The 14543-nt window shown below is 40.5% G+C and overlaps 1 pseudogene; it reads right to left on the bottom strand.

The window, feature by feature from the left end:
* Window positions 1–2072: 2072 nt before the first annotated feature.
* Window positions 2073–14543, bottom strand: part of LOC146365184 (uncharacterized) — a 29146-nt pseudogene continuing 16675 nt past the window's right edge.

Below are 14543 nucleotides of genomic sequence, written 5' to 3'. Positions count from 1 at the left end.
CTGTAGGGTACAGAACTGGCATTTACGTTGAATGCGGGGTGTTGAGTGAACATATATATCTGAACCAAGAGTCTGTACTATCAGTAATGATGGTGTGGCAGCTCTTTTAGTGGAAAACACTGAGATGTGGTTAGAAACTGTGGATATTCTTGAAAGAGGAAACCTCATTTATACAAATCATTACCTTTTTGCACTGTTTCCCCAGTGTCAGTTTTCAATAGGGTTATGGCAGCTTTAAGGTTAGGGTAATCTTATGGTTCATTTTAGTACCTGCTCGGATTGCTTGGAACTTCATGGAAAACCCTAAAACCACAGCGAACTGTGCCGAGTTGTTCCAAGTAGGTATTAATAGAAAAGGGGCTTTGGTTTGCTGCTGTTCTGCAGGACACACACTCTCACCTGGATGTGCCTGCTCTCACCTGCAGGTGGATCATTGCATGTGAGTCTGTGCAGGTATGTCTGGACTTTCTCCTCAGGTCTGTGTACTTTCTCCTCTTCTCTTCTCTTGTCCAACCACAGCTGCACCTCCCGACACTGGTCCATCAAATCTCTGAGGTTGGCAGATGACACCACCCTGATCGGGCTCATTTCGGGTGGAAATGAGCTTGCCTATAGGAGCGAGACTGACAGCCTCGTGATTGGGTGCAGTGACAACAACCTGGAGCTCAATGTTGTTAGAACAGTGGAGATTATAGTGAACTTCAGGTTAAAACCCGTGACCCTGGATCCCAATACAGTGGAGTTCTTCCACTTCCTGGGAACTTTCATCAATGCCTCCTCACCCTAATCACTGCTCAGTTAACGTGTTACAAAAACACACTTACTAGGGATTTGACAGACAGTATCAGTAATCAGTCTGATCCTGACCTAAATTACTGGATCGGATATCGGGGAGAAATAAAAATGTACCCAGATCCATTAATAATCACAAAACGTGGCCTAACCCAGGTCACCACCTCAGCACGTCAGAGCAGTATGTGTCACGTGACATAGCGGTTGTCTTGTGTGAGACCTGTCGGCGGTCACGTCAGCGGTGTGGAGTTCTTAATGAAAAAAGCAAGACTGCCAAATGTAACGTATGCAATGAAAGTGTTTTGCTAGGTGGTAGCAGTGTTGGGAACATGATTAAACACCTACAGACATACCATAGTAAGGAGCACACAGAATTTATCCAGGCCTCCAGTGCTAAGAAGAAAAGTGTACTGTATCATTGGGAAAACATTCAGAGGCGTGAGAAACTCCCTCCGGAAAGCAACAAAGCAAAGATGATAATGGAGAAAATTGTTGAATTTGTTGTCCTTGATGACCTTTCTGTTGTGGAAAATGTTGGTTTTCAACACTTAATGAAGCATTTGGAGCCTCGCTACCTTCTGCCAAACCGGCACATCTCTGAGCAAGCTGTCCCAGAGAAGTACAAGCAGGTGTGTAAGTTCATCTCTGAATGTTAGGAAAGCATTCCGACTTTAAGCTTACAAGTTTGGGATGCTTCGCGCACAATGAGGGACTGCTAGCACAACACAGTGTATGAGATGCTGTGGCAGAAAAATAGTGGGTCACTTCAAGCACTCACCACAGTCATATTCACGTTTGGAGGACATTCAAATGGAGCTGAAAATGTCACCCAAGCGTTGGATACAGGATGTGTTTTTGTTGAAATCCTGAAGGGAAATGCTGCAGATCCTGTTCCTCAGTTTGCCACAACAAGTGCAAACTTACCTCAGTGAGCCAAAAGTTTTCCAAATGCGTTGCCTTAGATGCATTCTCGGCGTTTCCCTTCGCGACCGTCATTCGAATGACACCATCCTCACCAGCTGCGGCAGCCAACCGACGATCGGCGACCTAATCCAGCACCGCCGACTCCGTTGGTTTGGCCACATTTGTCGAATGGACCCGAGCCGCTACCCCCATGGCCTACTCTGGTTGACCCGCCCCACCGATTGGAGGGTGCATCGAAATGCACCAAAGAAGACATGGATGAAATAAATCCAGGATGATTTGAAGGCCCTTCGACTTGACCTCGAGCAGGCAAGAACCATCGCCTTAGATCGAAAAGCGTGGAAGATAATCGTGGGTCAAGCAAGAGAACCTGCGGCACCTACAGCAGCGTACTGGTTGCGCGGCAGACCACCGCCGCTGGTCGCCCGCTAAGGACAAGAGGAAGAGAAGAAGTGAGCCAAACATTCAGCCCTAAGACAGTCGTTTCAAGCCGTCCTTATTATTTACTCAGGATTAAAAACTTGGCACGCTGGACTCAGTAAAAGCACTTTGTACATCATATCCTATCTACAGGGTGGGCCATTTATATGTACAATATGGATGAATATATCTATAGATAATATACAGATATTCAGGCCCTGATCGATGGTTGGCAGATTTGCAGGTTTAGATATTCCTCATTTTCAATAATTTCCATTTTGCTTGAATCCAGTCAAAAATCTGGATCAAATTCAGACAATATAGGCAGTGCAGCCTGCCTGTTTTGAAATATTATTTGTGGTTGGAACAACTTAATTGTTCATTCTCAAGTATAACAAATAGTTTTTAATTGGCAATGCATGTATTTGTGATATACTGCCGCTCTAGCAGAAATGTGTGCCAGCAAAATGGGATATTATTTTCACAACCAATTAAAAGATGAAGACCTCAATTATAAAAATCCTACTGTCTGTATCCAAGCAAAGCCACACAAATATTAGTTATTAATTGATATCTGTTCAGCATTACACTAATTTGTACAGAAAGTAAAACAAAGCATATAGTTTTAAAACACAACAATATTTTCTGGTTATATTGCAAGACAGTGTAACAATGTGCTATTAACACATAAACACACACACAGCAGAAAATTATCTTAAAAAAATAATAATATAACTATAGTTATCTTGTAGAGAAAAGGGTAATATTTAATTACTTGACATAAATGAATGATTGTGAAACAGTCATTCACCCTCCAAGCCCCAGCCCTCACCCTTTTAAACCCTACTCGCATCACAACATTATTTAAAAAGTAAATTTAAGAAGAATGACCCATTAACAAGGAGCACCAATAAGCCCAGAGCCTGGTAACATTTTATAATAAGTGAAAACTATTAGGAATTAACAACATATTAGTTGGTGCTTAATTTATTCAGAATTGCTCATCCTTAAAATGGCTTAGTTTTGCTTAATGAGCTAATATCTTTGATTTTTAATGACATAATTTGTATACTTCCTAAAAATTGCATTATTGCATTAAATTGCATTAAAAATTGCATGTAGAAACAAGTTATTTAGGAGCTGTTTAGGTACACTGTATCATTAGAAAGTCTTTGTAAATGATTAACAAAGTATTTTGATTCATATTTATAAATATACAGATTATGTAATAATCTCCTTTTTACATTTTCAATGGATGTTTTATAATCATTTTATAATTCATGCCATGGTTAATTCATAGCGGTTAACTGGACCAACCTCTTGCACCACCTGGTATGGTCTTTGCCATTTGGGAGCCAGCTTGGCAGTGAAAAACGTTGTTGCTTTGGAGAGGGGACGAGCTCATACCCAAAACTCTGTCTTGTTCTTGGTAGTCCATATCAAACCTGCCTTTGACATAGTTACATTTTAGTCAGCGATGTGCAGAGTTCAGTTTTTTTGAGACAAGGTCACACAGATCTTCCAGCTGTGAGATCTTGGCATTTGCAAGGGAGTCTGGTGTAACATCCTGAAGTTGTAACAGCAGATCCAAGGGGCCTCTTAGAGGGCGTTGAAGGTTCAGCTCTGCAGAGGAAACCCCGGTGGATTTCTGGACATCTGATTTAGAACAACCTGGAACCCTGGAATAATATTCCTAACGCTGTTTATGTCTGGTTCCAACGTCGGAGGCGTTTATGGTTTTTAAAGTACGATTGACTCTTTCTATGAGGTTGGTCTGAGAATGACACACAGACATTAATTTGTGGCCCACTTTCCAGGTTTGGGATGGTCTGGAAGACTGAGGAAACAAACTGAGTTGGACAGAATGTAATCAGGCAGGCCCAGTGAGTCATATCTCTCTCACCAGAATCTGCTGTGGCTTTTCTTAGAAGGAACATTTCCACCCACTGTGAGAAATAGTCAACACAGACCAGCAGATATACATTTTGGTTGATGTTCCTAGGGAATGGACCCATCACATCCACTCCTATCGTTTCCCATAGCTGTTGGGCTACAGTTTGTTGTAGACTACCTGTCAGTTTCAGGTCTATACATTTGGATAACATGACAGTTCTTCACATGTTCCTGAACGTCCCTGCTTAGTTTTGGCCAATAGTTCTGCAGTTGTCTGTATGTTTTGTGTCTTCCCAGATGCCAAGAGAGGGGATGATGGTGGAAATATTCCAATAACTACAGTTGGTATGGGGTCTTGTAAGGTAGTTTGACAACACGGTAAATTAGGTCCTCCATGATTTTGAATGATGTAGTAGGACTGATATTGTGTTTTCCTGTTTCTATGATTTTTGGCACAGGGTCTGGCATTCTGTGTCTTGCTGCTGTGCCTCTCATACTGCCTCAATCGTGATAGGTAGGTCTTTGGAGGGCATGTATGGGTGTGCACCTTCTGGCACAGATTCTTGAACATCTGTTGGGAGAGAGATTTAGGCAGAGTTTTTTTATTTGACATCCCTATATTCTATAATAAGTGTGAAATCTTGAAGCCGAAGTGCCCACTGGATGAGTCGGGTGCTAGGCTTGGTGGTTGTTAACACCCACAACAGATCGGTTACCACTGTAAATAAGTGACCTTCAAGTGAGTCAATCCTGCACTTTTCCACAACCCACACCACAGTCAAACATTCTAACTCTGTGACTGGATAATTCCTTTCCATTGGATTCAGGCTACAGCTGGCAAAGGCCAGGACTTCCTCATCCCCAAGGTCTCTTCTCTGCACTAGGATGGCCCCAAGCCACCCTCCCTGGCATCTGTATACACCACAAATGGTGCATTGAAGTCTGGGTGACCCAACACCAGTGATTTGGTGAGTCAGTCCTTGAGGGATAATGGCCTCAATGACATCATCCCGTAACATGTCCTTAATGAGCTCCTTCATCACCTTTAGCTTAGTCAGGGCAACCCAATAAGTTTCTGTCAGATGGATATCAGATTGGTTAGGTATTTGTCATGCTTCAGTAATCATGTATGTATCAACTTTTGAAGTGCCAACATCCGAATTACTGAGCAAAAGATTTTCTAACTGTGGCTTTCTATATTCCTAAAGATGACATGCCTGAATGACCCTCTGAACTAAGTCCAAATCTTCACTTGCAGGTATTTTAAGGGGGAAGTGTAGTGGTGAAAGGAGCTTCTGCCAAGAAGAAAGCAATCGTATCAGCCAAGAGGAAACAATATTTTATCTGGTCAAACCCAAGGGCTTTCTAGGTTGTTCATCAGCCAAATATAAAGGCTTTCCATTCCATGGTATTAGTTTGTCACCCAGAGTCTTAGTAGTGTTCCACACAGGTTCACTGAGTAGAGCACATGTTGAACCAGTATCCACTACAGCTTTTCCAGTCCTAGTTTTCTAAGTCCCAAGTGTCTAACAGTTACAGAGTTGTGGAACATCTATCCTTGGACCAAAGAATGAGATGTCACATTAAAATCCAAATGTGGTAAGTCAGTCAGGGTGTTATGTGAGGGACATATGGTTGGTGGATCACTGGGAATTGGAAGAACTGGGAGGTTTAGCTTTCTTAGACTGATTATGAATGGGACACAAATATGGGGCCAGCTGCTGAGTTTACCTTCTCTTTGGTTTTATGTCTGACAACTTGTTTTGTTTCTAAGACCATATTTAGCCTGGTTTGTTTGATCCTTTTCCAGCTGTTGTCCCAACCTAACCAGCTCATTCACTGGTGTTACTATGCCAGAAAGGTGACTTGCCATACCAGGATTAATGCTTTTCGGAAGCATTTGAGTATTGACGGTTCATCAATATCTGGTCTCCATGTTAGGCATAATGAATGGTACATATAAGGAAATGCCTTTTTCCTCACTCTTTCCACCAGTTCTTCCTCACAGTCCTCAGACAAGAAGGCAGCACAGATTTTTTTCCTTAAAGTCTGACCAACTTTGTGTATTTCCTCACACCACATCCACCAGTCTCATGCAGCACCAGGTAAGACAAGCGCAAAGTTGCCATTATTTCTTCATTAGACAGAGGATGCAAAGCCAGGAAATGTCTAGGAATAAAAGGGGTTCCAATTCATCCTAAAGACATCAAGATATTGAAAACTGTAGCTTAACAGGTTCACAGGTTAACATTTGCCAGTTGGCTGTCCTCTGCTAACCAGTAGGACTATGGAATCCATGGGAACTCCACCAAAAGACCACCCTCAATGTCATAGTTGACTCTAGATGTCCTCTCTGACTATTTCTCAGAGCATCTTTGGTTGGAGCAGCCTGATCAGGGGCAGATGTCAGCACGGACATATTAAGGGTTTGTTTTAGGGTTTGTTTTATTGTCAGCATTTCATGAGTCATTTTGCAAACATTACTTTATGGATCATCAAATGTGTGTTGGACTGGTGATAAGCATTCCTTGATGTTCTTTAGCACCTCTGTATCTGCTCTCCAGTCCACTCCAGTCTCCAGTTGAGATTCCCAGGAAACTGATTCCTGATGTATGTAATTTGTTCATCCAAAGCCTGCTGTAAACCTTGTTCAAAGGTTGTAGTGGCATCTTCTAATAAAGTTCTTACCATAGTTTAATTTTGTGTTTTATTTGTTCATCCAACGGCATTTGAATGTTTTCTTCCAAAGACTTAGTGAGTCCCTCTTGTTACGCCCCAATCTAGGGGTACCGGTACGCAACATAAGAGTTAAAGAAAAAGGAAGTGACCCCGCCCTGGTCCCCAAAACCATACACAGGGGAAAAACGATTTCTTAGTGAAACAGTGGTTTATTGTCTAAACTGAAGCGTGACTCCGGGGTGAACAAAGGCCAAAATAACAAACAAAACCAGCTTAATCAGTCAAGGAGGTGCTACCTAAACCCTACGTGATGAAAAGAAAAAACAAAAGACAAATGCTACGCCTAACTCCCTAACTGAATAAACAGGAGGAAACAATACAGAAAACAACAGGGCGGCTCACCCCTTCGGCTTCAGTGACTATTTACAAGGTGCTATTTACAAGTGAAGGCTAATTTACACACTATATACAAGCTAAGTAAGTCACGAGAATCACAAATATCACAGAGTTTGGAGGCCAGGGTCAGGTCTGCTGCTGCTGTCAGTTGCTGCCCCGGGACAACTGCTGGTGACAGATTTTGAAAGCAACCACATGATCAGGGGACCAATCAGCAGCCGTCAGCTTATCCAATCAGGGACCTGCAGAGACTTAAAGACACAGACAGAACAGGAAACAGCCACCAAAACACATTACGGCCAAGGCCATAACACTCTGCTACACCAATGTCCTCTGATGAAGGGTATCAATGACTCCATTATGTGAAAGGCGTGGGGAGGAACACAGTGGAATGACTGGTTGACCCAGGTCAGCGTCCATAGACAAATCCATGTTCAGAAGATGTTCCATTTTGACACCTTTGTTGTCGCTCTTCTGATGCTGATGTTGTCCATATGCAAGGTTTGCAGCTTGGATTAGTACTGTTTGTGCATTATTTGTCTATTAAGCCTGTATATTGAATTTATCTTCCAATGCATTGGTTTTTGGTTTGTTTGCTTGTTTTTCAGTTTTCAGGTGGGCTCCTTGTGTTCCAAGTTTAGGTTTTTTTATGTTTCTTTAGTTTTTTCTCAGTGTGAGTTCTTTAAAAGTTGGGCACCATTTATTTATGTAACCGTTTGACCTATATTTAGGAATCAGGTTAGACACTCAGATCAACCCCTACAAAGGATTTATGCACAACATACCCCTGGGTTTTTCAACAGATCATTAAATAACATTCAGTCAGACCATAAAAAAACACTCAACACACAAATTGTTCGTAAGGGAAACAATATATGAACAACCACATCTTAAAACAGAAGTTTACAATCCTGGCTAGCTCAGTTCCAGTTAACTGGAAATCCACGCTGCATTTTGACATGTCAGAAACATCAGGGGGCTGAAGCTGGTCACAGTGATCAACCACAACTCACAATCGTCCCCAGCAGCTTTATCAGTAGGAAATCTTCAGACCGTCCCAGAAGACTAAAAAACTAGCATGTTAAGAAAAGTGTAATCAGAGACTTTGCTTTGTGTGATCTTGTTTGTGTAATCTGCATAAGCCTCATGTGAAGTTTTACATAATTACAGTTACGACTATAGTTCTATTGTCCTGTAAAGAGTTCTATATGTAAAACATATTAAACCTGTGAACACCAGCTGTGTTACCACAGACTGAGATATCAGCTGATACTGGAGCTGATATTGTAGGCAGGTTGTGAATGTTAGTTGGTTACTGGGCACACCAGGTGAGCTTTCCATCTCTCAGATAAAAATGTCTCAGTACCTCAGCTTCAGCTAACCTTCTGTTCAGTACAGTCAAAACGACTGAACTCACTTTTAATTCATATTTAGCATGAATGGAATGATTTCTTTAGTCAGAGCTGTGAATTCATTCACACGCATGGATTAGTCAAATCTAGGTCAGAAAACAAAAACAAACCTTTTAAATCCACAAATTAAGGTCATGGCTCAAAATCTCAGCTTGTTGGCCAGATCTGGCCCTGTGCAAAATGTAACCACTTATGACTCTAAATTTTCAATAAAATAACAAAGAATGGGGAAAAACACAAAAACTATTTTAAAAACTTGCAAACTTAGAAACGTTGTGCTGTTGACATACCTTTCATGTGGCTCATGTACTTGTGTGTCACATGAAATTTAATGTGTCATCACTTTGAATCAATACCAAAGTGGATGAAAGAGAAAAAGAGCATTCACAAAGTTACCAGTTAACTGATGATAGGAGCACGGGTACAGCAACAAAAATAAATAAATAAATAAAATTCACCAAAACAATAACAATAACAAATGATTAGAGCAGAGGAAATAGTCAGTCTGTGATTTTATTTTATTTTTTAAATATTCTTACTACTTGAGCAAAAGTGTTTTAGTGCTGTTGTGAAACAGTCATGTGGTAGCTTAATGTTAAAAATGTAATCAGAATGTTTACGTTCAGTTTGCTTGTTTAAATCAACATTCTGTTGAGGGTTTTATGTATTGTACATTGTACAATACACAATACAATACACATTGTACATGAGAGCGATATATGGGACATGCACGCGGCATTAAATGAAACCATAATGTAAATCAGATGTTGTTGTCTTTTCCTGATAAGAGGCACTTTGGGGCATTGAGCAGTTCCTCAGTGTGCCCTAGAACAGATTTGGATACAGACTGAAGAAAAGAAAGTGTGGATCTGAGTCATTTTTGGTCAAGACTACCTTTTAATGTGGTCTCAGAAACTGGATCTCATTGCATCTTGGGTGCTTCCCACTTGTGACATTTTAACACTTTCATATATTTATTGTTTTTATGCTTTAGATGAAAACATCCAAAATACAGTTTTTGTTTCATTTTAAGAACACGAATGGATTGGTGCTTAGTTTGAAAAAAATATAATAGAGAGAGTGTTAAAAAGATCTGCCCTGAGATATGGGTTGTCCTTCCCCCTTTTTTCTTTACTCATGTATTTGCCCCCCCCCCCATTAGAAATCTTCTCCATCCATGCTGCCACCCCCCACACCCCCACCCTCCCCACCTGAACAGAAGCCAACTTAGGAGGGGACAGGCAAGAAATCAATAAGCCATGATTTATTGATCACTAAAATGATGGCACTCATTAGCCCCCTAAGGGGACCTCAGCACTACGTAGATGACAAAATGTCACCTGCCCTCATTTATTGTTTGGATTTGACTGGTGTCTACTAACAAGATTTTCCTTTGGATTTTCTTTTGACCTGTAAAGTGAGGCAGACGTATGACATGACTAAAATAACAAAGCTTTGCTGGTGGTCCCTAAAGGCTTTCATGTCCTTAACACTTCTGAAAGGCCTGATTATGCTTTAAACAAGCCTGGAGGATTTTCTGCACCATCTGGAACACCCTTCAGGATGTTGAGTTTCAGCCAAGAGAAAATTATACTTGAAAACTTTTTGCTAGTTTATCGATTGGGTGACAAAGACAAAAAGCTCATGTTTTTTCTGACATATCAGATTTCATTCATTGGAAAAATACTCGTGATTGAGAATGTGTCATTAACCAATAATGGAAACAGAAAGGTCGAGGATTTTACTGATGGCAATTTCATATCTCTGAAATATGTATTTTTTAAATGGTAAAGCTTTGTGGAGGTGACAATCTTTAGGCTTTAGCTTTCACAGTAATTTCACACTGCACTCCACTGAATTACTGCAAATGCACTGAAAACTTTGCAGGCAGCAAGAGCTTTTGCCTGTTCAAGAATTGTAACCATGAACAAAGGTTTTGATTAGTTTGCATCAGCTGATGATATGTTTTATACAGCAACAATACATTTGCATTAAAAACAAACTAAAACTACAGACATCTGTATAGTGTATCCTGCCCTTCAGCTAAGGATAACATTCAATGGTAGAGTTGACTGCTATGAACTACTAGAAAAACATGCAATCAGTGCCCATGTGAAAAAACCAGCTCACTGGTCAATAAATGCTGTAACTGGGGAGAAAAGGACCGTAGTTTTTCAGTGTAAAATGGGCTGCCATTTATGGAGCCCTTCTCTAGTCATAGTCAGTTGTCAAGGGGGATATCTATGGGCTCAAATTGTGGCCATAAATATTTTGTACTTGTAAATCAGGATTTGTATGTGTAAAAAGAATTTGTGTGTGGACTTAGCCAAAAAATACGTGTGAAACTCTGCACTCAAGTTTTAAGTTACAAGTACGAATTTTGACCCTGTTTTTCTTCCTTTCATCTGATTGGCCAATGTCATGTCAATAGAGGTCCTTTCACATCGGACGCAGCATGTGCTGCTAATGCTAACTGCTAACTAAAAGCCAAGGATCCAGAATTTGTTGCACTGGCTGCTGTTTTTGCAGCAGCTCTACCTGTACTAGATGCACCTGCTCCCTGTCGTTTCTAACTCTGACTTTATGTCCTCTACAAGAGTTTCTGTTTTTTTTGCTGGTTCTTCAAATATTCAGTAAAAACATTTATGCTCATTCATAACGAAGAAAGCTTTGTAACTATCCCCACTAGTGAAGACACAACGCCACAACGCATGAAAGAATAAAGTTACGTTGAAACCAAGCACACCATTGTTTTTCTTGTGACATTACCAATAAGTTTGATGTGTCACATGGCCCTCTTCCTATTGAAAAAACAAAAGTTGTATCCAAGATGGCCGACTTCTAAATGGCCACTATGGTCACCACCCATCTTGAGGAGTTTGCCCCCTCACATATACTAATGTGCCACAAACAGGACTTTAATATCACCAACCATTCCCATGTTATTACGGTGTATCCATATAAATGGCCCACCTTGTACTTCAGGTACATGATGTGTGAACTAGCACACATCATGGAAACTGTTGAGCTACAAAGGCCCATTCCTCTGTAAACAAAAGTCTGGAGCCACACTGTAGTTTGACTAGGCAACTTCTAAATATTTTGTAATTGCATCTGTGGTGACTTTGCCATCTGCCCACCATTCCCAGTGCCTCTTCAAATAAATGCTGGAAATGAGTTCTACTTGTTGATTAGCCAAACTGTAAAAGAGAAGGGAAACTTCTCTGGCTGCTTTATTTATATGAACTCTGGACATGCTTAGTTTCCTCAAGGTTTGTTTGCAAGTGTGTGTGTGTGTGTGTGTGTGTGTGTGTGTGTGTGTGTGTGTGTGTGTGTGTGTGCGTGCATGCAGGCATGCATTGATCCATTGTCTTATAGTAAAGTTAACTGAAGTTTCCAAGGATTTGCATTCAGTGTGGTGATATTATTCATAAATATTTTTATTAAGAAATAACACAACCCTCTTATTTGTCATAAATTAGGCAAGTTCCTTTTTGATGAAACCAAGAAAGAAAGAGGTCTGAAAAAATATATAATATAAAAAAAATAATAGTATCACATTGCTGGGAGGTGTGATAGAGACAGATTTGGAAAAAAAATGATTCATGGCCAAGTGGTCAACAGACGGAGTGCTGAGGGCCTTGATGTTCCCCTCACATGGTGCTAAACACTGCCTCCCGACCGCCAGACGCCTGGTCACTTTAACTGCCTCCAAGTGAAGCAACACACAGATCAGGATTCAGTTAGTTAAGAAAAATGTTTCACCACTTTGAAGAATTCAGGCTATAGTCCTGCTTTATTTGAATTTTCTCTGTTTGTTATTCTATGTTTTAGTTAATGCTTCTTATTAAAACATTGCAATGCACTCTGTTGTAGTGGGTTAGGGTTAGTGGATTTTTTGGGAAAGATAAAAATACCTGAGCATATATAACTGCTGGAACAAAACAGCAACCCCTCCAATTCATCTCAGTTTTATTTATACAGCGCCAAATCACAACAACAGTCGCCTCAAGGTGCTCTATATCATATGGTAGATCCTACAATAATAGATACAGAGAAAAACCCAACAATCATATGACCCCCTATGAGCAAGCACTTTGGTGACAGTGGGAAGGAAAAACTCCCTTTTAACAGGAAGAAACCTCCAGCAGAACCAGGCTCAGGGAGGGGCGGGGCCATCTGCTGTGATTGGTTGGGGTGAGAGAAGGAAAACAGGATAAAGACATGCTGTGGAAGAGAGACAGAGATTAATAACAGGTATGATTCAATGCAGAGAGGTCTGTTAACACATAGTGAGTGAAGAAGAAACACCCAGTGCATCATGGGAGTCCCCCAGCAGCCTACGTCTATTGCAGCATAACTAAGGGAGGATTCAGGGTCACCTGGTCCAGCCCTAACTATATGCTTTAGTAAAAAGGAAAGTTTGAAGCCTAATCTTAAAAGTAGAGATAGTGTCTGTCTCCTGAATCCAAACTGGAAGCTGGTTCCACAGAAGAGGGGCCTGAAAAGGACAGTGACCAAAACCATGCTAAGATGTGTGCAAACCAACTCCACCAAACATTTTACTGCTGTGTTTGAGTTTTTCCAAGTACCAAGTCAGGTTTTACTTGTGGATCAAATACTTATTTTACTCAATGAAATGCAAATCAATTAATAGTTTTATGTGTGTTTTGGATTTTTAGTTAATATTCCTTCTCTTCTATCATAAATAATGATATGCCCACTGCATATACTGTATATGTTTATTTGAAGCGAATCTAAGAAGCAAAGCACGATACATATAAGAAATGAGCTGTTTGGGTTCATTTCCATTCTCTGGACTGACACTGTCTTTATACTAGAATAAAGTTAGTAGAATTCAGTGAATGAATCTCAGCATCATCTGCTAAAATGTATGTTAATCTATGCTACGCTTAACATAACCCAATGCAGACCATGAATATCACAACCATTACAGCAGTCCAATACACTGTTCTTTGCTTTCAATCCTTCATATTACCACAAACTAACCACTAAGTATTTCCATGCAACCTTTAAAAAGCTCAAAGTAACTGTCTTATCTTTCTCCATCTCTGAGTGAAGTTTGGTCTCATTGTTTTCTCTCCCTGTGAAATACAGCAGCTGGACCTTTAGCTAACAGACACAGTGTGGAGCAAACTGCACACAAACAGTTTGTGTGCTTGCTAATATTTGTTGCGCTGATAAAATGTTACTTTTGAAATTACTTGCCACCCTTTATGCTTGCTCCATTTCTGTAGCGCTAGATGCTGAAGTACTGCAACCAGAATTTATGGACACCTGCACTTGTTCTAGTGTTGTGCCAAAAATGCCCCTGACTACGACATTATAAAATATACATAAACGACATGGTTTTGCCTCTTTCATCTCTTTTAATGCGATAACCCTTGGTTACAGATACACCAACAGGATTACCTTTCATGTTTTACTCTTTAGCGTAAAAAAAAAAAGTTTCCAGGAAAAGAATAAATTCTCTTAAAGTACAGTAATAGCATATTTGTATTTCATAATTTCCCACCTCTGCTAAATGTATGTCTGTGTAGTTGTACGGCTCACATAAATCTCTCTACAGAGGCACAGTGAGAGTGAACTGTGTAAGCAAAATGCAGTCAGGACCATGGCTACATTTAGGTTACAGCCTTGATTTAAGATGAGCCCAAATGTTCTAAATGAATGTTAGTTGATGTAATGTCCTCCACAGTGATGAAATATGAATATGTTTAGAGACTTGGAGCAGCTCTTAGCTCATTAATGTAAACACGCTACTAAGCACAGGTTCTGTAGAACTGCACCAGTGACTCCCACATTCCACCGGGACACAGACCAACATTTCTGGTTGTTTCATAACTCTTTATCTTTCACTGTCTCTCTTTCTCTTTGTCTGTCTGGGTCTCTTGCCCACAGTTTCCCCCTCAGGCTTTACTTTCCCTCAGGCTTTATGTCCTTCATCATCACTTTTGCCCCTTTCCTTTTCTTTCCTGTCAGATTCTCACCCTCCCTGTAAGCTTT

This window comes from Perissodus microlepis, chromosome 19, assembly GCF_051167445.1.
Source record: "Perissodus microlepis isolate ML-2025 ecotype Zambia chromosome 19, ASM5116744v1, whole genome shotgun sequence".
Lineage (NCBI taxonomy): Eukaryota > Metazoa > Chordata > Actinopteri > Cichliformes > Cichlidae > Perissodus > Perissodus microlepis.
Note: the sequence above shows the minus strand (reverse complement) of the source record. Positions and strands in the feature narration are given on the sequence as shown.